Here is a 21,685-nt window from a genome sequence, read left to right as displayed (position 1 = left end):
GAAATTCCTATCCGTTTCCCATATTTTCTCATATTTTAGTTCACTTGTTACAATTGGTGATCTTATTTTTATACTGTTCTTTGTTTAGTGCTTGCCTCTCTACCAGAGCACGATTAATTCAGGCAAGGTGTGCACCCCGGAAACAACCGATAGAATCACTTCCCAGCAGGATACCTGCCTGCATAACATATATTTTGAATGAGTGAATAAATGCAGAAATACTCCTAGTCCCCCCTTGTTGACTCTTAGTTTTAGAGGAGCTTCTTTAATGAAATTCTGTGCACATATCAAAAATATTCTAGAACATAAAACCAATCAACCGTAACCCAAAAGTGTTTTTGTTAATGAACTAAAGAACTGAACTAAGTAGAAACGTCCTTGGGTGCCGCTTGCAAAAATAGACTGCTCTTTTTGTATGCTTTCAACCTGTAGGGGAGTGGGTGTTGCAACCCTGCTCAGCATTTGTGCTGTTAGAATCCCAGTTACCAGGGGAAGCCAGCAACACCTTTGCTAAAGCTGTTCTGTCTCAACTCACATGTTATTTCTGGTAACGTAACCTACACTAGAAGTCCTTATGTCATCTTGTCCACCCCAGTTTTTCAGCTTCCTGTAATGGCACACCAGCCTTCTACCTTTTAAAATAGGACCACAGCTGATCTGTTCTACATCCTCCACGTTTAGAATTTTCCCTGTGAGGAAGGAGGTGATAAGATGGAGAAATGCAAGAAAATCTCCCTACCAAAAATATCAGTTCTATGGGAGGAGAAAGACAAGCAGAAATCTAATCCTGTGTTCGTGAGTCAAATGTTGCTTGCCTTTCTTAGATGAATTTCGTGAAGAGTTTTATTAATGTGCAAACTTTCTTTCCAAGCTCCCAAGTGACATTTGTCTTGTTCTCATTTACCATTTCCGCCAGAAACATCTGCATGTACAATTGATACCAGTCCTAAAGTATTTTACTCTAGGAATTGATTAAATTTCTTTAAGTCATATCCAATAGAAACCAGAGATGATTTTTTAAAAGATTTTTTAAAGTATTTTAAAATTGGAATTGATTAAATTTCTTTAAGTCCTATGCAATAGAAACCAGAGATGATTTTTTAAAAGATAACAAAATACGAAAGAAATGTGTTGGATGGACTCAAAGACATCAAAGAAAACTTGGAAAATGAAGTAGTACAAAGGATGAGGACAAAGCTGGTCCAAATTTATGAGGTTTTTCTCTAAAATTCCAGAATGAACATGTGTCAGATCCTTTCTCCTTATTGTCTGCTTCTTAAAAGTCTCAAGGCATGCTTCTGATCGGACCACTTTGAGTTAGGTATCCGCTTCAGTATCCAACCAGGAATTGCCAGCCAGGTCCTCTTCTGTGGCTGGAGTGGGCATAGAAAGGCACTTGGGAGATATCTTAGCAGATGCTCATCATACACAGTGTATTGTTGAAACAATTTATTTGCTGATTGATTAAAAAAAAAAAAGCCTATACACAAACATGGATAACTCACAGAGAATTTGAAAGAGCCATATTTTTTATTTATTAAGTTTTTATTTTAATTCCAGTATAGTTAACATACGGTGTTGATTAGTTTCAGATGTGCAACGTAGTGATTCAACAATTCCATACATGAGCTAGTGCTTAGCACGGCAAGTACCCTCCTTAATCCCCATCACCTATTTCATGCATCCTGCATCCACCTCCCCTCTAGGAACCATCAGTTTGTTGAAAGAGCCATATGGTAATAGGGTTCTGTCGTGACCTACTTTAACTGTATCCAAATACAGAGAAAGACATAGGAAACTGAGGCTCACAGGAAGTCTTTATGTTGAGTACAGAATGCTGACCTTTGAGCAATATGGCTTCACTCTTTATAGTCTCCTGTTGGGTGAAAGAGCTTTCTAGTGCATATGGCATCTTCTTAGTTTTGGTTGTCTGTCTCCCTTCTCACTCATCCAAATTCTCACCCTCAGTTCTTCTGGTCCCTTTGGTTTGTCATTTCCCCCCCTCCCCCCCACATTATTTTTGTAACCTCACACCTTATTCCCGAAGATTGACATTGGCTCCTAGGCCTTCTTGCTAGAGTTATTGACCTCCTTTATTTCAACTTGCCTGTGCTACAAGAGGAATCTTCCTAAAACACTACTTTTGTCATGATGTCTTATCTCTGCCAAAACATTTTATCCCCTCTGTTTGCCTACTTAATAAATCTTAATCTCCTCTGCTAATCTGTTCAAGTCCTTTGATAGTTTGGCCATTTTTTACTATGCTTCGGTTTCTATTCTTCCTTAGTCTGAATGCTTTGGTCTCCTTAATGTTCTCCTCCAACTGTAGCTATATCCATCCACCTACTCACAATCCTGACTCACTTTTGGTCTTTTACTGCCCTAGAATCCTATCCTTCATCTCTCTGTTCACCCACTGAAATTCAGATTATTTTTCTAAGCTCATCTCAAGTCTCAGCCTCCTGTGAAGCCTATCTACCTAATGCCTACTGCCCATTTCATTTTTTAAAATTAGTTTCTTTTTGAATGTATTACATGTGATAGCCTTATAAAGGACTATACTATTCTTAAATATCTGCACACATTTTGCAAATTTAATATATCAAAATATAGAAATAATCTAGTATTCTTTCTATTCATTCATTATTCACAACAAATATTAATTAGTTACCTCTTATGTGCCTGACACCATTCTAAACAATACAGATACAAAGACCAAGAACGGTAAAGACACCTACTCTCATTGGCTTTAATTCTGGAGGGAGAAGATAGCCTGCACCCAGGATGGGGGAAGAAGTGATAGTAGTAGGTCATGTAATTACAAGAAATAGGGAGGCCCATACTGTGTAGGAATTTGAAAACTGTGAAGCTAGGAAAATAGGATGATCATTTCTCCTTCTCTTCTTCTCCTTCTCTCCCTCTCCCCCACTCCATGACAAGGCAAAAGAGTGCGGATTTTATCTTGAGTGCAACTGATGATCACGGAATTCTATGCAGGACAAGATTGTAGAAGGGCGAAAGGAGGAACAAAGGGAACATGAAAAAAAATTTAGGGATGAGATTATGGCATCTTGGGCCAGCGTGATAATGATGGAGTTGAGGGATTATCCTGTATATTTATGTGTGACCTCTCCTACCATATTAAACACACTGCCAGAGACAAATGCCATATCATAAACCAGGAGGTATTGCACAGGTCAAGGCACATAGCAGATGTTCCACTTATAATATATACATATATATATATATATATATATATATATATATATATATATATATATTGGCAAATTGGCCAAATTCAATTTTATCTTTACTTATTAAAAAAAGAATGATTTGCAAGATAGAAGACTGGTGAGATGTACTCCATGAGCTGACCATTCTTTTCATTGACTATTTCCCTTCATCATCATGATAGATAGCTGATAATTTATTCGTTAGATTTTGCAGGCACAATGATATTAAATCAAGACAGACCCAAACTACTAAATTGAAACTTCTCTACGTTGTTGAAATTTTAGATGTGTCCCCAACATGTCACAATAATTTAAGGATTTTTAATAGGAAAATCTCAAGGCAATGTGAGATATTTTGTCATCCCACAAGTATGTTTCTTTTTAGCCCAACGTGTTTGCTTATATATATATCTAAATACCATGGTGATGTTGCAAATAATTATATAGTCCCCAATGTATAGTTTTTGAGTAGGATGTGCCAACGATTAAAAATCTATGTATGGAAATAAAACTGCTGCTTATGAAGGCTGCTAAGTCTCAAGATTGTGCTTGGGTGTGTAATTCATATTTCTTTTTATAACTGCAACTTGACTATTTGAAAATGAACTTTTCCCAAGTAACTTTTAAAAAAAAATATTAAGTGCCCACAAGAGAAAGACATTCATATAAAGAACTTGACCCAAAGATCTAGGTAATCTGCTCCTCAGAGAACAATGATATGGCTGATGGAAAACCTGGAATATCAGGTTTCTAGTGTAAAGCTCTTCTGAAAAAAGTTACAGTCAAAGGCAGAGAAAATGAAAAAACAGATACGAAAACACTTTGAAGAATTCAAAAAACATCTGGCACTCTTTATCACAACAGCTTCTCAATTCTTCATTCAGACCACCTCCAAGCTCTTGTATTCTAAAGAGTTTATTTGGAATGTTCAATTAAATATTAAAATTCATTTCGCCAGCCTGAGCATCTTCTACTACCTTGCTTTAATTTTAGAAGTAATCTTCAATGGGAGTGTGGCTTCCTTCAACTACATCTACAAATACCATTTGAGGGAATACTTTTGTCCGAAATTATGGTCCCATTGGAGCCACAGCATCACAGAACTTTAGAGATGCAGGGTGCTGGAGACCATGTAGCTCAATTCCCTCATTTGTCATATGAGTAGCAGAAAGCAGGCTGCCTTCCTGTGAGAGAGCATGGACAAATGAAAGGGGATCCATGTGCTCTTATATTTACAGTAAATGTGGGCCCAGTTTACTGACTTACCAGAACCGTTTTGCAGCAGTGCCAAGATTCATCCTCAAGTCTCCTGAAACTGAGGCCAGTTCTCCTTACCCACAACCCGCTTGTTTACCCTAATTTTATTGTATCATTGAAACCATATCTTAAATGTAAAAAAAATCAAATAAAAATGTTTCTGTGAATTTACTGTGTTCCAGGAACTACTCCAAGCACTCTATTAAATTGTTTAATCATCACTCTACAACCCTACGAGGTACATACCATTATTGCCATTGTGCAGCTGAAAAAAAAAAAACTGAGGCATTAGAGCTGTCTAGCTATTCATCAAAAGCTACTGAGCGAGAGAGCACAAATATGAGTCCACAATATGGAGGCTAAACACTTGTCCATTGCTTTATCTATGGCTATCCAAAATAGTTAACTTAAAAATATAAGACTTAAAAAATCATACTGTGTTCTTAAAAACAAAGTGTCTATGAAATTCTGATAATGACTGCTTCTTGTTTTAGAATAATAATTCATCTTTGAGCATTACGATTTTAAATCCATTATCAAAAAGAAAGCCTGAGAGATACTTGTTAATGTAAGGAACATATTTCCTAATTCACATATTCTTTTTTTTTTTTATTGCAGTTCAATTTGCCAACATATAGTATAACACCCAGTGCTCATCCCATCAAGTGCCCCCCCTCAGTGCTCATCACCCCACCCCCTACCCACCTCCCCTTCCACTACCCCTTGTTTGTTTCCCAGAGTTAGGAGTCTCTCATGTTTGTCTCCCTCTCTAATTTCTACCACTCATTTTCCCCTCCTTTCCCTTATAATCCCTTTCATTATTTCTAAGCCTAACCCTAATTCACATATCCATGTGAAGGCTTCATCTGTTCCAGTTTTGTCTCTGTCCCTAGTTACCAACACAGTGTTTAGGACATGGTAGGATCTCAATAATATCTGTTGAATAAGTGAAGGATTTTAGTGTCTGATGAATTATTAAATTATAAATAAGCTTTATGACTAAAATTGTTAAAGATTTTTATTACAGCAAATCTGAAATGATTCATGTCGCTTCCTAAATATTGCCTAAATCCTAAAATATACTTTACAGAACAAGCTTAAATATTATAGATATTGTTAAATAAGTTTATAAGTAATTTTATTGTCTTTCTGTAAGGATTATGAGTTGAATTGTACTTTTTCAATCTGGACCATTGGAGTACTTACTATGAGAAAACTGAATTGTAGAAATTGACTTGGTACTATCAACATATTTTTTTTCATAATAAAAAAGTTTCTTACCCTTAAAATCAAGCGGATTTAATAATGGCAGATCAATTTAACCCACAGATTGAGAGATTTTTACCTGGGAAAATATAAACAAGATCATCCTCTGTCTCCTTCCTCTCCTTACTGCAACCCCCACTCAGTCTTTATTGAAATCCAGAGTAGTAACACACAGGGTATAAATAAATATCTTTACCAGGATTTGTTCTATGTTCTTCACAGAATATTTAAAATTTAGTTACTGAAAGAGAGCCTTTACCAGGAATAAGTTCAGAAGCCTTGCAGATGCTCTGGACTGAGGCCCTATTAGCCTTCATTTGATCCCTTTCGTCAGAGTTTCCTTGGAAAATGATTTTCTGGTTTCAAAGAAGCATGTGGTATGCAATTTTTAAAGTGAATTCCACAACTATTTTTCTTCTTGCTCCATGATGTAGAAAGGGCTTCCCATGTTTCGGGGAAAGATTTGTCCAACAACACCATAAAGGTCCACCAAATCTGCCTGGTGGCCCTTCTGAGGGGACCTTGTGCTGTTGACAAGTACATGCTCCACGGATGATGCCATTTTATCTCCCAGAAACTCCTGACCCTAGTATCACTAGGCTGTAGCCTTACAGAAGTAGAGAAAGTGTGAACATCCTTCCTCTGATCAGCAGTAGGGCGTGCTGCACGGGATCTCCGAGCTCCTAAGCGATGTCTGCCGGCCAGTTCATCACAGCGTCTGTGCGCCATTAGCTATGCGGTAAGGAATTCCACTTGCTCTTTGTGTTCTGTGAAGCAGAACAATAGGTCACTCTCCTCTGGAATAGCTGCTGATGCCTTCAAAGTTCAGTCAAAGCCCACATTTTTTCCCCACTGAATAATGTATGAGTGTGGTTCACCCACGTGCTGCTAATCTAGTAGGGAGGGAACTTCCAACAGCTTTCAGCCTTCTTGGCTGATGTCACTGAACAAACTCACTGGTTCACACAGGAAGACCTTGTGATCCGACTTTTTTGGCAGAGGGGTGTGATGAAAAGGTACAAGGGGGGAGAAACCAGATGCATATGCATGAGCACGCCGCAGCCTGGAATGCTGACCTGGGAGACGACATCCGACTCAATGCCACTCACCTCTAGGCTCACCTGGAAAGGTGAGCCCTGGTCCCCCATGCCCAGCAAGAAGTAGCTGTTCTGTGGAGGGAGCACTGCCTCCATTTCCCTTTCTGAAGTTCAAGGCCCAGTCAGTGGTCACTTCTCAAGCCCTATCATTCTACTTAGCAGCCCCACTGAGAGGCCAACTTCTATCATCTACCTGTGCACGCATCTCCTAGGGCCGCCATAACAAATTACCACAGACCGAGTGGGTCAAAACAACAGTATTGTATTCTCTCACAGTTTTGCAGACTATAAGTTCAAGATAAAGGTGTTGACAGGGCCATGCTCCCTTTGAAGGCCCTAAGGAAGGTTTCTTCCTTGCCTTTCCCAGCTTCTGGTGGCTTCTGGCATCCCATGGCTTGTGGCAGCAGAATTCCAGTCTCTGCCTCCATCCTCGCATCTCCATCTTCCCTGTGTGTCCTTACATATCTTCCTATAAGGACACCAGTCATTGGATTTAGGCTCTACCGGAATCCAGTATGTTCTCATCTTAACTAAGTATACTTATGTCTAAATAAGGTCACATTCTGAGTTTCCATGAGAACATCAATTATAGGGGGGTGCTGTTCAACCCGGTGTAATCTATAAAGGTAGAAAAGTGACCCATAACCTGTAGAACCCTACTCTCATCTCCAAAAATATCTAAAAAGCATGCTTAATACCTAACCATGAGAAGGGGGGTGAAGAGGCTTCTAAGGGTTATATTCCACTTCCACAGGCAGAGGGAGGCACATACATGCCTGCATGCCTGCTGGCCTCCTAAATAGAGTGGCTTTCCCTTCAGATGTATTATCAAATGCACATCCATCAAGGTCCTCCTTTCACACCTTTTTCCTAAAGCTGCTTTTTTTTTCAGATGGTATTTATTCTTCTTTTAACCTCATAATTCAAGGAAAAGTTTTATGGATTTGGAACTTCATGTAGTCCCCAAAAATCCACTGTTCCAGGATTTTTGTGTTGGAGGGACACTCAGAGCAGCCAATGAAGAATCACAAAAACTCAAAGTTTGAAGGAATTTTAGGGGCCAGGTAATCAGACCTTTTTGTAAGATGTCATTTTGAATTTTTAGTTAGCACTGTAAGTAGGAGTGACCAAGAATAGAATCTAAGATATTCACCTAGGGAAGAGTCTCTAAAGATTGAAAAGTCTATCATAAAGAGAGTAGGTGAGCCCCGAACAAGCCTCATGTATTTTATAATGTTGCCTCAAACTGTTGCTGAAGCTCACAGGAAACTCTTTTAATTATCTCAATGCTTGTGCACCTAAAAACCAATGTGGGTGTTGTGTTTATCCCCTGTGTCATAGTTTGCCAATATCTGCCCTACTTGAACTTGTGAAGCCTTCTAAGAGTGGAGGAATGTGAGGGGGTGGAGTGTAAGTGAGGGCATTGTCTATGCTTGGGTTCCAATGAACACACTAGCCCTCTTGTGCCCTGCATAGTGATTGGGGAAAAGCAGGAACTACATTCTCTAGGGGACTGGCTATAAATTTGAACGTCAGAGCAAAACTCCTCTAGCTTAACACCATCCTTCGTCGCTTTCTAGACTTTTTTTCATCAATGCGTAATTTTTCCTATCAGTTAGAATACTTTCATTTGTGACTAACAGAAGAGCCAAGTAAAAGTGGCCCATAAAACAAGGGATTTATTATCTCAAAAGCAAGAATTCTTGAGTCTGGGCAGTTCTCAAGGTTGGTTAATTTAGTAGCTTAATAATGTTAAAGACCTTGGTACTTTTTGTCTTCTTTAACTTGGCTGTGCTCCTCTAATGGTGTCAGATGGCTGAAGCAGATTGAGGTCACACATGCAGACATGAAGATGAGGGCTGGTTTCATGAGTATGCAGACAGTATGCTTGCTTGGGGCCTCAGGATCAGAAGAGTGCCATGCCTAGGGGCTATATACTGTAGTCACCATCTTGAAATTCTTAATAATTTTACTTTGGATTTGCATTTTGTGAGGTTAAATGGGGAGAAGGAGGATAAGACCAAGAGCTTGGAGCCTTGACTCATGTGCTGTCCTTTCTTACCATCTGAGTTGAACAAGTTTTAGATCATCTGCTCCCTGGCCCTGCCCAATAATACTGCCCCCCCCCAACACCACCACCACTTCCAACGGGGTTTTGAGCAAAGATGTGGGAAGGGTCAGGGTCAGGGTCAGGGTAGTATGAACTCTACATGCTGAGTTGCAGGGTGAGGCTTCAGATGCCAGTGAGGTTACCCATGCCTAAATAGCAAGTAAAAAACACCACAGCAGGTGGAGAGTGACAGGTGAAAAAAGGAACAAGGGTCTTCACATTGTAAGTCTTTGCTGAGCCACACAAATTATTTTTTTAAATTTTTATTTAAATTCTGGGTAGTTAACACACAGTGCAATGTTAGTTTCAGGAATAGAATTCAATGATTCATCACTTACATACCACACCCAGTGCTCATCACAACAAGTGCCCTCTTTAATAACCATCACCCACATCTAGTCCACCCCCCCACCTCCTTCCCTCCATCAACCCTCAGTTTGTTCTCTATTGTTCAGAGTCTTTTATGGTTTGTTTTCCTCCCTCCTTCCCATATGTTCATCTGTTTTGTTTCTTAAATTCCCAGATGAGTGAAATCATACGGTATTTGTCTTTCTCTGATTGACTTATTTGGCTCAGCATAATACATTCTAGCTCCATCCACTGCAAATGGCAAGATTTCATTCTTTTTGATGGCTGAGTCATATTCCATTGGATATATATACCACATATTATTTATCCATTCATATCCATAAACTATATGGGGCCAGCCCTAAAAACTGAGTTCCAGCAGAGGAAACAGATTTACTGTGTGTCTCTTTTTTTTCTAGCAAAGGGAGCTAGAATCACTCCCAGGAGATTCTAGTTCTACAAAGCCCAGAGTAAGAGCATATGTTCCTGTTAAATCAATCACTGGCTAGTGATTAAGACTGCTGTGATTGGCTAGACCAGTCAAGATTCACGTAGGCCAGGGTTGATCTCTATCCCTGAAGCCATGGTTGCTCTAAATACCAGAACAAAGTCAGAGATCCGTGAACAAGGAAAGAAAGGAGCGAGATGGAGTGGAGGGTGGGATCTATATAAAAACTGGTAATGTCTGTCACACTATTCTCTCCTATATTCATCTCTTTTTTTTCTTCCATTCTATCATATCTGATATGATATCATTCATATCATATCTTATATGATTCATATCATATCTGATATGATAGGATCATTATGGCCCTAGATCCTCAGAAATGATCCTCAGAAATAAACGAATCCAATGCTTTTCTAGTTATTTTAATAGTAGCAACTATTTTTTCCATGAAATCACACCAAGATCCTCAATATCAGGAGGCATTTAAGAATAAAAGGGAGCTACTTTGGTTGGAACAGCTGAGTATTGCTTAGGTCCTAATAAATTAGGAAATGGTTATCCCTAAATGAAAGTCTATCAAACCAATTCAGTAGTGTCTCAAGTGTTGTGCTCTGAGATGTCTTTCTGTGCTACTTCAGTTCATTTTCTTCAGGTCTCAAAAGTATCCTAAAAATTGGTGTTTGGCAAGGTACATGTGCACTGCAGCTTACTTCATTTTCTAACTGAAGTGCAACATTTTTTTTTTCTCTTTCGGGGCATGTAAAATAAACTAATCCATTAAAAGTGATATTACAACAGTTATTGTTTTTCTAGTTTAGTTCTTGTTTTATCTAGGATTTAGTATCTCGCCATGCCTTCTGATATTTGGCTCCTACACTTAATCTCTGAAACTCCAGAATTACATTAAAATCATTAAATGTCCCAGTTTCGATGACTTGTTTGACCGGCATAATGTTGCTGGGCAAATTGAGAATTGATTTTACTTTCTTTCCACATCAAACTCAGCTTCCAAGCAGGGGGATATTACATCCTTCTTTCATCATTGTCCGAGAAGATTTTTACACCAACCATTCAGTACCCAGCCACTCAGGTACACTCCCACGGAAGTACAAATGTAACCAGATGAGAATGTTGGGAAAGGAAATCCACGCCTGTCTGTCCACTTGGGATTTATAGAAAGTATTTGGCAACCTGGAAAGGCCTCAACAGAGTGTGTCCTAACACTCCCACATTCCGTCCCTTACTTCCACATGGTACAAAATCATACACTACAAGCCTCACCCCAGAAATACACACCATAATCCACCATACTGCGCCCCTGTGTCAACATAGTTGGAAACACAGTGGAATTCCTCTGCACAGAGATTCTGAAAACAAAGGCCAGAGTCTGAGGTTTTCAACCACAAAGATTCCACAAGGATTAAAACAACCACCTGGGAAAGAAATGCCTCACACAAGTTTAACTGAGCGTGGCTCATGGAAGGGAAGGAAAGACCCTAAGACTCCTGCAGGCTGCAGTGTCCTACTGGCCATTTTGTAATTCTCGGGATTAGGCTTCAGTTCAGCAGGTCTGGTGCTCTGAGGCCAGAGATCTGTCTATGATGTCTGCCAGGGTTTCTTAGCTTTGCTCTAATCTTAGCCCTATGACATCAACTAACTTAGGTCGGTTACTTGGAAGGAGCACGGCAAGAGGACAGGCTAAGTGGTGGGCACGGGTTAGTACTGGAAAACAAAGAAAACCCAAACCCTTAATATACTCTGCTGCTTGAGCAGTACCTTTGATATAAAGAAGGACGTGGTGGAAAACAAGAATCACACCTTGCCCTGCTAGCTCTAGACTGTCCCCCAGTTGCCGAGCTGGCTCCAGCATTTCCAGGGGCGTTGAAGCAGGGCAGGGTACGTAAAAGTGCCTTGTAAACCAGAAAGAACCTTTTCTTGCTGTTTGGTCCTCATTTCCAGAGTCCAACTGAAACCTGAAGTGGGTGAGTGACTGACCCATGACTTCAAGCCTCCTGGCCTTCCGTCTACTCACCACAAAGCAGACAGGTCTAAAAACAAATACACAGAGCAGATTTTTCTCGGCTTGGCTAACTCTGTCAAATACATCGTTATGCGTGTAATGCTGGTCGTGCCAATCTCTCTGGAAACCGACATCATTAACTGCAGTAAGTTGTGGATGGCAGTTCTTTGAGGCATTTTCCTTGGATCCTTCAGGTGATTTGGGAACTCCTAGAACAAAAATATGTATCCTTTGCCTTCTATGGCCAGTCAACAGCTGCCTGAGTCTTCTCATAAGACAAAGGGGACAGTAAGAGTCACAGACCGGTGATGCACACATGACCCAGAGCTTGGGGAAGCTTGTTAGTGTTGCCATTTAAAGGGCATGCTTACCGTGTGTCCTCAGCCTCCCCAGGTACTCTGGGCTATGCCAGTGTCATGGTCACCTTGGCCCCTGGCCATCAAGTGTGGGACGACGAGTCCGGCAAGCTTGAATAAAGAGCATGAGCCAGGGAGAAATTAAAGTTCCGTGTTATTGCACTGTTAGTGCTAAGGAGAGTGATAATGGGCCAACAGGGAACAATTTCGATCAGGGAGAGGACTACTTTATGGAGGGGTACTTCTTTGACTCTGGCTCTATTTAAAAAAATAAATAAATGAAGTATGCGTACTTCATCCCCAGTTTTGCTGCTTTCCTGGTATAACCTTGGTATAAATTGAACATAAATGTCTTTTTTGACCTGATTTTTCTTGCCCACAGCATGTGATCTAGTCATTCCCCTAAACCACTGGGTTCTCTTACCAAGGGGTCAGCCCATCTTTTTAGTAAAGGGCCAGGCAGTAAATATTTTAGGCTTTGGGTCCATCTTCTCTCTTCTGTAGGAAGCAACCTCACCATTCCAGCATGAAAACAGCCACAGACAGTTGGTACAGAAATGAGTATTGCTGTGCTCCAGGAAAGCTTTGTTTATAAATCAGGCAGCTGGTGGGATCTGGCCCGTGGAGTCATAATTTGACAACCTCTGTTCTCATAATTCTGAAGTTTCTAGACTCACTACAGCGAGCGAGAAGGCAGCTCTTGATGGGCTCTGAGAAGCTCTCAACCTGGAAGAGAACCATGTAAGAGCGAAAAGAAGAGGTCAGAGTTCTCTGTTTTACTCATCATTAGGAATCTGGGGAGGGAGAGATTTATGAAGTTCAAGGCACACTAAAGATCCACCACGTCTCCCCTAGAAAGGTTCTGGATTCTCCGTGTGTGGGGCAGCTGGTTGAACTGATCCTTTTGCCGCATTCTGCAAGTTCTTTTTATTAAAAACAGTAGAAATCATTTCAAGGAGGCACCACCAACTCTCCACAGTGCTCCCACTGCAAGCTTGGACACAAGCTGAACCCCGTTTGACGTGGTTGTAGATGCCAACCAACGTATATTTGGAGCTGACACCGCAGCGTGTGGTTAAGTAGAGTTTTGGCCAGGGCCAAGTGGCCTGGAGGCACGGAGGCGTCGAGTCCGTGTGGCCGGGGCCCTGCTCAGTGTGCAGGTGCACCTGGCAACACAGAACAACGGTGGCCAACTAAGTGGGAGCTCAGAGCCAGACGTCGAGCCGCAGACACAGGCACCCGAGCCCGCCAGCTAGCCTCAGCCTCCATTTCCTCCTCCTCCAAGAATCTATTAAAGGACTCAAAAAGGCTGTTCAGCATCAGAGAGAGGGACATGATGCTCAGGACACACGCTGCAGTGTCGGAATGGCCCTGTTTGGGTGGCAGTCCGGGCAGCGGCCCTGCCCAGCACAGCCCAGAGGTCGGGGTGGCAATGGGCCCGAGAGGGACCCAGCCTCCCCCCCGACAGAGCCGGGGCCACACGGCTGCGGGGGTGCAAACTCTGGGCTGCTGCTGCTCTGCACTCGGCTTCCACCTACCTGTGAAATGTGTAGCTTGGCGCTCTCAGGTAAAACTTAGGAAAAGTAAGTTCAGTGACAAAGAAGACTTTGATCCATGCGCAGAAGGGGCCCAAATCCCAGGGACTCCGAAGCTTGTCGGTTCTTCCAAATGTTTGCCTTTACACAAAGTGAATTGTTTATCAAGTGAATAGAATTTTCACATCAAATATATATTATAGAACTTCTCACACGTGAGAGAATGTACTAGAATATGTAACAAACTCCTCTGTATCCACTACGCAAACCTACTGAGTACTAACATGTTGCCTTTCTTGTGTCACTTTTTAGAGGAATATTACAGATATAGTTGAAGACCCCTGTCTCACCCTCATCCCCTCCGCTGCGGTTTCCTCTCAGAGGTACCCCCGTAGTTCCCGCATTTGTCTTTCCCAAGCATATTTTATACTATTATACATGCTTAATAAATATAAATAATCTACAGACATTTTGTATGTTTTTACTTTTTATATACATTTTTGAAGATTTTATTTATTTATTCATGAGAGACACACAGAGAGAGGCAGAGACCCAGGCAGAGGGAGAAGCAGGCTCCCTGCAGGGAGCCCGATGTGGGACTCGATCCCAGGACCCTGCGGTCATGCTCTGGGCTGAAGACAGGTGCTCAACCACTGAGCCCCCCAGGTTACAATACTTATGACACACATTTATATTTTATACATACAATTATATATATATATATATATATATATATATGCACTCTGTATATATAGAAAGAGTTTTTCAACCTTTTTTATAAATTACACTTTTAAGAAACTTGCCATGTTGGTACATAGGACCCTAATTGCTACACTTTAACTTTTGTATGGTTTTATGAATATGCACAATTAAACTGGAAAATGGACATTCATTAGATAATGAAGAAAGCATGCTACTGTCCTCTGTGCCTCAGACTGTTTTATGCTCTGAGTATGAAGAAGTGGAATAAAATAGACACAGTTTCCTGCCCTCATGGAACTGACCCGGTGGAGGTAACCAGGAAACAAGCACATAATAGAATATCACTTCTGAGGAAATGTAACGTGAATAAAGAGCAAAGTAAGGGTCAGAGCAAAGAGAAGAGATGCAATTTTAGAAGATCCTCTTGGACTTGGGACGGTTCAAATGAATCCACCAAGTGGCTTCCAAGGTTTTGTCATCATAAACAATGCCGTCTGACAGTGTAGGCGATGCTGTAGGCCCGAATTTGCAGCCCCTGTGCTTGTCACCTGGTGAAAGCGAAGGCACACGTTCCGGGCCAGGGCTGGGTAACATTTTCTGTGCATAGTGAGTGAAGACACGTATGCAGCATATTTATGGAGACAGGCGAGTGTCCAGAAGAAACCAACACAGGGCTTCCGGCCACTGTGGTCCCTTCCTTGCCCTCCTGTCCCCAAGCCTCCCGGATCAAAGTCCGAGCACCCACGAGGCCCAGGCAGAGCTCGCTGCCCTGTCTGCGGGAAGCCTGCTCTAGAACGAATTCCTGGGCAAGGGCGTGGGGGCATCTCCAACCTTGGGAGATAATGCCAAGTATTTCCTCCCCAAAGCGGCCTTACCAAATCACGCTGCGCTCGGGCAGCACCTGAGACGTGCCTGCCGTTCCACCATTGCCCCAGAACATGACATTATGAGTGTCGAAAATTTTTTGCCAATACTGTTTATAGCTGCATCTCCCTAATTATTTGTCACATGGAACATCTTTTCCTCGATTTATTGGCCAATGCTGTTTCCACTTCTGGGATTTACATCTTTTTTTTTCCATTTTTCTACTCTGCCATTAGTTTTTTCTTATTAATGTCTGGAACTACTTTCTATAATCCAGGTACTAATCTGTCACTTATGTGCGGATGTCACCTCCCAGTCAGTGGCTTGTCTGCTCATTTTGTTTATTAGTACTTTTTGTTCTGCAGACATCTTAAACTTTGATGTAGTAAAATCTGGTAATATTTCCCTCTAGGGTTTGTGCATTTTGGCCTTATTTGAGACTCCTTCCCTGACTCGAGGTCATATGGTAGATGTCCATATTCTCTTAGGAAGATTTTCCTGTTCACATTGAATTTCACATTGAACTTTGTCATTGATTTCCTGAGATCCACATTGTGAGGTTTATTTTATTTAATGATGACTTTTGGTCCTATGACCATTTATTGAATTATCCTTCATTTCCCCATTGACTTACAGACCACCTTCATAGACATGCAAGCCTTCTTTTTGCAACATGTGTTCCCCAATTTGAGAAAAAGAGAGCCTAGGAGCAACATTTAGCACCTCAACACGAGCTCCCTTGATGGCCTGTGAGTTGACGCTTACACGGCCCAACACAGCAGCTGGGAGAAACTCCAATGCTGGAGGGAATCTCTCTTTGTGCGTTTATGACTCGTGGTAATTAAACTTTGGGAAAACTTTTTGACTCAAGACCTATTTAAAAATTTCAGTGAATTAGTCATGCCAAAGCTCATGTGCTATTATCATGAGCTCCAGCCATCAGAGCTTCAGAATGAATCACAGCCAAGATACAGTGTGTGCCCGTAGTTCTCTACAGACTGGAGCCAACCATCAAATTTCATATATTCCAGGTTTAAGAAAAGTAATTAGTTGACCTACAATAAACACTGTATCACTTATGGGTGTTTTGCTCTGTTCCCTGCAAACTGTGAGACACGTGCACTATAATCCTCATACATTATTAAAACAGCTTATTTTCTTAAAAAAAATAGCTTGGCAAAATAATATTGGAATTAAACCAGAAATTCAACTTTGTGGACTTAAAAATGGCACAGATCCAGACCAAGAATCAGAAAAAAACAAAACAAAAAAACAAAAACAAACCCTCTGCTATTTTAATTAATACACCACCACCACCACAAATCAGCAATTTGAAAAAAAACTTCAGAAATAACCTTATGGTAGAAATTTCTGTTAATGGAAACAACATGGAAATGCTAACAAAGGAAAAGAGAAGGGGATCTACCCTTTACTGGACTCCTACTATCAATCGGTCACCACGGAAAGCACTTCTATATAGACTGTGCCATTTAAAACCTACCACAGCCCTCAGATACATTATTTAAATTTCCACTTTAAGGATGAAAAGATCAGATTTAAAGATCTTGGTAATCCTGTCAAAGGTGCAGGGCTGGTAAACTGTAGTTCAGGGATCTAGACGCAGATCCCTGTTGCCCAGTGTCTTTGCACACCCATTTCCCACCATAGCTTCTGGTTCTAGCACTTGGATGTGTCACTGTGAGAAGAATCATTCAAATAGCCTCTGTAGTTTCAGGACCAGGGATCAAGTGGAAGCGTGAGACTGGAAATGCGTGACATCCCTGATGCTGTCTTGAGCCTCCTCTGGAGCAGACCCAACACGTGGCTGGCCTCAGAATCACCCTGGTTCTGACACAACACACCAAATCCACCCAGAATTGTGACATCTTGTCATCAGGACATCTTTAAGCTGGGTCGCAGGGACTCAACTCCATATGACGAGCCCCATGATGCTCCAAAATCTCTAGGGCTATATATACATTGCGATCCTGGATGCGTGAGTTTTAGAAAGATAATGTGCGGTGTTAGCAACTATTACAGGACACGACCTACAGGCGTGAGGCAGCAACTAATAATTATATTGATATTTCTGCTATGCAACAAACAAATATTCATACTGAATAGGGGAAAACAAGATAATAAATAGGCCTGTCAGTTCAGGGTAGACTTTGCTGCTAAACGAGTTAAAAATACTTTTGGTTTAGAGTTCTGGGGATTTCAGAATGGCAGATAATGGATTATGTACCTGTTTTTCAAAAACTGCATGCTTCCGGAAAACTATATACTGTCAGCTATTTGCAGGGGAGTAAAAGAGAAAATATGACATAAACCTTGAATAATACTTTGCTGTTGACAAAACTGTTTTCACACGTTATTTCGCCCTCAGAGTAACAATGTGAGAGATTTTTATCCTGTTTTATTAGTGAGGCTGTTGAAGTTCAGAGCTTGAGAATCTTGCAGACGGTCACGTAGCCAGGAAACAGTAGGACTGGAAACCTGACCTCTATACAAAATCTGACCAGATCTACAGGTTCTAACTCCAATTTCATCTCTTTGTACTGTGGGACCTTACAAGCCACTTGAGTCCTCCTCCCAGGTTTTCCTTGACTCTCACCATGACTACCACATGGTGAGAGTCACTTCTGACACCAGCTATGTGGGATGTGTTCCTGCACCAAGCAATTCTGTATCACCAGCCAGGGGTCCTACAATTTAACTCCATTCTGACACTATCTACCTGGAGATAGTATTGATCCCACATGTTAAGGATTCAGTTAAAGTGGGTTAAGTATCCCCCCACTTCAGATACCAATCCCAAGTCTAGGTAGTTACCTGTCCTTTTGCTTGATCAGCTATAAATTGGAGGTTCCTTCAATACCCCTCCTTAGATTTGATTCATTCACTCGAGTGGCTCCTAGGACTCAAGAAAACAGTTGACTTAGTATTTATCAGCTCATTATAAAAGGATGTGATAAAGGATACATATGAACATCCAGATGGTACAGATGCAGAAGGCAAGGTATGTTTAAGGGCCACAGTTTCCATGTCTTCCCACAGCGTCTCCATGTGTTCACCAACCCAAAAGTGGAAGCCCTCCCAACCACATACTTTTGGGGTTTTTAATGGAGTTTTCACCATATAAGCATGATCCATTACTATATTCTTTTCCAATCCCTCTCTCTTCTCTGGAGAAGGGGGTGAGGCCGAAAGTTCCAAGGCTCTAATCATAGCTTGGTCTTTTTGGTGACCAGCCTCATCCAGGTGTCCATTCAGAGTCACCTCATTAGAAGAGGAGACACTCCTATCACTGAGGATAGTCCAAGGGATTTAGGAGCCCAGTGTCAGGAACCAGGGTCAAAGACCAAATAGTAGAAAAAAAAAAAAGTGCTTCTAATGGCTCTTACCACTTAGGAAATTGTAAGGGTTTTACGAGGTCTGTCAGGAACCGGGGACAAAGACGAATTACATGGTTTTTATTATCTTATACCCCTCAGCCTCGCCAAAGTTTGGTTTCCTTGCTTATAACGTAGAGACAATTAGTTTTCTGCCTAATTCAACAGGTTGTAGTGAGAAGCAGATCATACTGTGCTATACAAATGTAAGATCTTATTACTGTACACCTGCGTCGTTTGGCTCAAAGTCCATGCGGCCTGGTCAGGACAGGGAGTATTATCTGTGACTCCCGGCGGGGCTCATCAGAACTTATAGAATGGCCAGAAAGGGACCTGTCTTCTCCTGCTGAGTCGAAGCCTATAGCCACAGCTGCAGAGTTCTCATGTTTTAAACTTTCAGCTGATCCCTGAGCACATTCCATTCTCATGATGTGCAAATTTTAAAGGACATTTGCCTTCAAGTGTACTGGAAAAAAATAAATTGAAACCTCTTTTTCAGTCTTTGGACCTTGGGATATATAATTCAAGCAATAAAAAACTATGTCACATGTTTTATTGTACATTTCTATGTAATACAGAAATAGATATTAGGGTGGAAGTTATCTTTCTTGTCAATACAGTCTTTTCAGGTCCTCATGAGAAAGCAGCTATGCCAAAATCTGCTTCGTGGAAAAACTCTTTAAAAGCGTGTCCAGAAAAATGCAATAAAGGTCATTATTATGCCAGGAATTCGGTTGAAATACTGACCAAACCAGTTCCCACCTACATATTTTGTAGGTTACTACCACTCGTCCTCTAATACCACAGGACAAATTGGGCATGGTCTTGTTTTCTCAACACTGGCGTGACGAAAATCTTATGCTATGCTTGTCATTTTCTTCCTTCTAATTTTACACGCACACCAGATTTCTCATAAATAAATAATTAATTAATTTTAATAATTTAAAATTATTGTGTGCCTGCATATAAATGTTGCACATATATGTGTGTGTATATGTGTGCACATTGGACGCATCTATCTATTGCACATACAAGTACAGATATGTACACATACATAATGTATGTACACATATAGGCATAAACACGTTCTATGAGCAGTCTTTCATTCAACAAACAAATATTAATTATCTCAAGTGAGGCATTGGGAACAGAAAAAAATAATATAGCCTAATTCCTAACCTCTAGCAGACATACATTCATGAAAATGAGTAATTTCACTAGTGTAGTAGAAGAATATCATCATAGTTTTGAGGATCCAAGGAAATTGCATAAGAGAGTATATCTTTTCAATTAGAGAATCTAGGGCTACAGGGTTACTATTTTATATTTTCAGACATGGAATATTGTTTCATATATAGTATATGCTTAATTTGTATTTGATTAATATTGGTTGGTTTAAAAAATCTGGAATGCGTTATTCTGAAAAAGCAATCAAATGTGTGTCATCCTTGTGCAGGGACCATGCAGATCTTCTCTGTATTGTTCCAACTTTAGTATAAGTGCTGCCAAAGCGAGCACTCAAACTTCAGATTTGAAGGTAATGCTTGCTGGAGTGATTTCTGTATAGGACCAACCCAAACTAATGCTTTTTAGATCCAGATTGTGCAGACAATATGCTGTCTTTTCATTTGCTAATAACTTCTTAAACTCCAAAACACAGCAATTAGAATTGGATGACACATATAAAAGTTCAGATAAAATGGAAGAAAAGTTATGAATTAAAAATATGTGTGTGAAAAAAAAAATATGTGTGTGGTTTCAAATGCTTTGGTCATTTCTTTGCTAGCATTCTCATATTTCAAGCCAGACTTTCTATCTTTAGAGTCAGATATACCAAGTTTCACTGTTGCTTATTGGAAATTTTGATAGGCGATAAGACGGGGAGAGGTCAAAATTCTTAAAAAAATATATATATATGTATATATATATATATGGAAGATTATCTGTGAGTTTTAGTGAACCTTGGGGGACTGAAGATGGCTCTGACAGCTGAGACAAAAGAGGCCAGGAATGTGCCTCAGATGAGACATTAGGGAGAGAAATTCTCGAAAGTATTCAGTTAGTGGCCTTGGCTTTCTTTGGCATCCTGTTGGTAGGGTCATACACGGAGACAGGGTTGTCACTGTTAATTTCTGTTTATGAGGCATTCCAAAGATATTGCCGAATAAAAACAATAAACCAACATTGTTATTCTCAGGTATGTGAGCTGTAAAGCTGACACTTTAGCCCTCTGGCCATTTTTCAAGACATTACCTAATACCTAACCTCATCATGGCGACTAGAGGGAAACATTTTCCAAAGCACGGCCATAAACTGCTTCGATAGAGTCCACCCTAAGTCTTGGACACGAAGGCCTCCTGAAGGGAGTTGGAGGCCCTTCCTCCAGAGCCGCATGCAAAAGTCAGGGAGTGTGAACTCACACGGCTGGTGTGCGGCTCCCTCTCTACCTGTGCCACAGAATCCAACTCTCTGGGCCTCAGACCCGCAGCCTCCACAAGAAACACCTCAACGGGTTCCATTCTCCTCGATCGTGATGAGTCTGTCTTTCTTTCTTACTCATTTCTTACCCTACATCCCACGCCTTTGCCTCCGCCCTCTCCGGTCCAGAGCTCCTGAGAGCTTGTCCCAGATGAGAGGTTGCCCCACACCCAGCTCGACACTCGGTGTGCATCAGAGTCACCTGAGAAGCCCTAAAAAATGCCTGCGCCCGCGCCTCACTGCTTAGCTCTTGTAACTCAGATGGCCCAGGCCTCAGCATGTGTATGAAACTCGCCAGGTGACTCCATTGGGCACCCAACACTAACAACCATTGACCTCAGGAGTTGGGGCTTTTTAAACTAAGTAATGAGTCGACAGTAATGCTTCTGGATTTGGGAATGTGTGAGAAAGATAACTCCAGTGACATTTTGCAGGGCATATCGGAGAAGGGAGAAAATGGAGGTGGAAACCACGGGTTTATCAAGCCCATCGACATTCGAAGGGGGATCATTCATGGTGGCTGGAATGTCATTGCAGGTGAAATGGCTCCACTCAAAATCTTTGTCTAGGCCCCATTAA

General features: G+C 41.1%; 1 pseudogene; it reads right to left on the bottom strand.

The window, feature by feature from the left end:
• Positions 1–20,026: 20,026 nt before the first annotated feature.
• Positions 20,027–20,146, bottom strand: LOC112926902 (U6 spliceosomal RNA; annotated as a pseudogene).
• Between the last annotated feature and the right edge of the window lie 1,539 nt (positions 20,147–21,685).

Source organism: Vulpes vulpes, chromosome 5 (genome assembly GCF_048418805.1).
Source record: "Vulpes vulpes isolate BD-2025 chromosome 5, VulVul3, whole genome shotgun sequence".
Lineage (NCBI taxonomy): Eukaryota > Metazoa > Chordata > Mammalia > Carnivora > Canidae > Vulpes > Vulpes vulpes.
The sequence above is the reverse complement of the archived record's forward strand: the minus strand, read 5'-3'. Positions and strand labels throughout refer to the sequence as shown.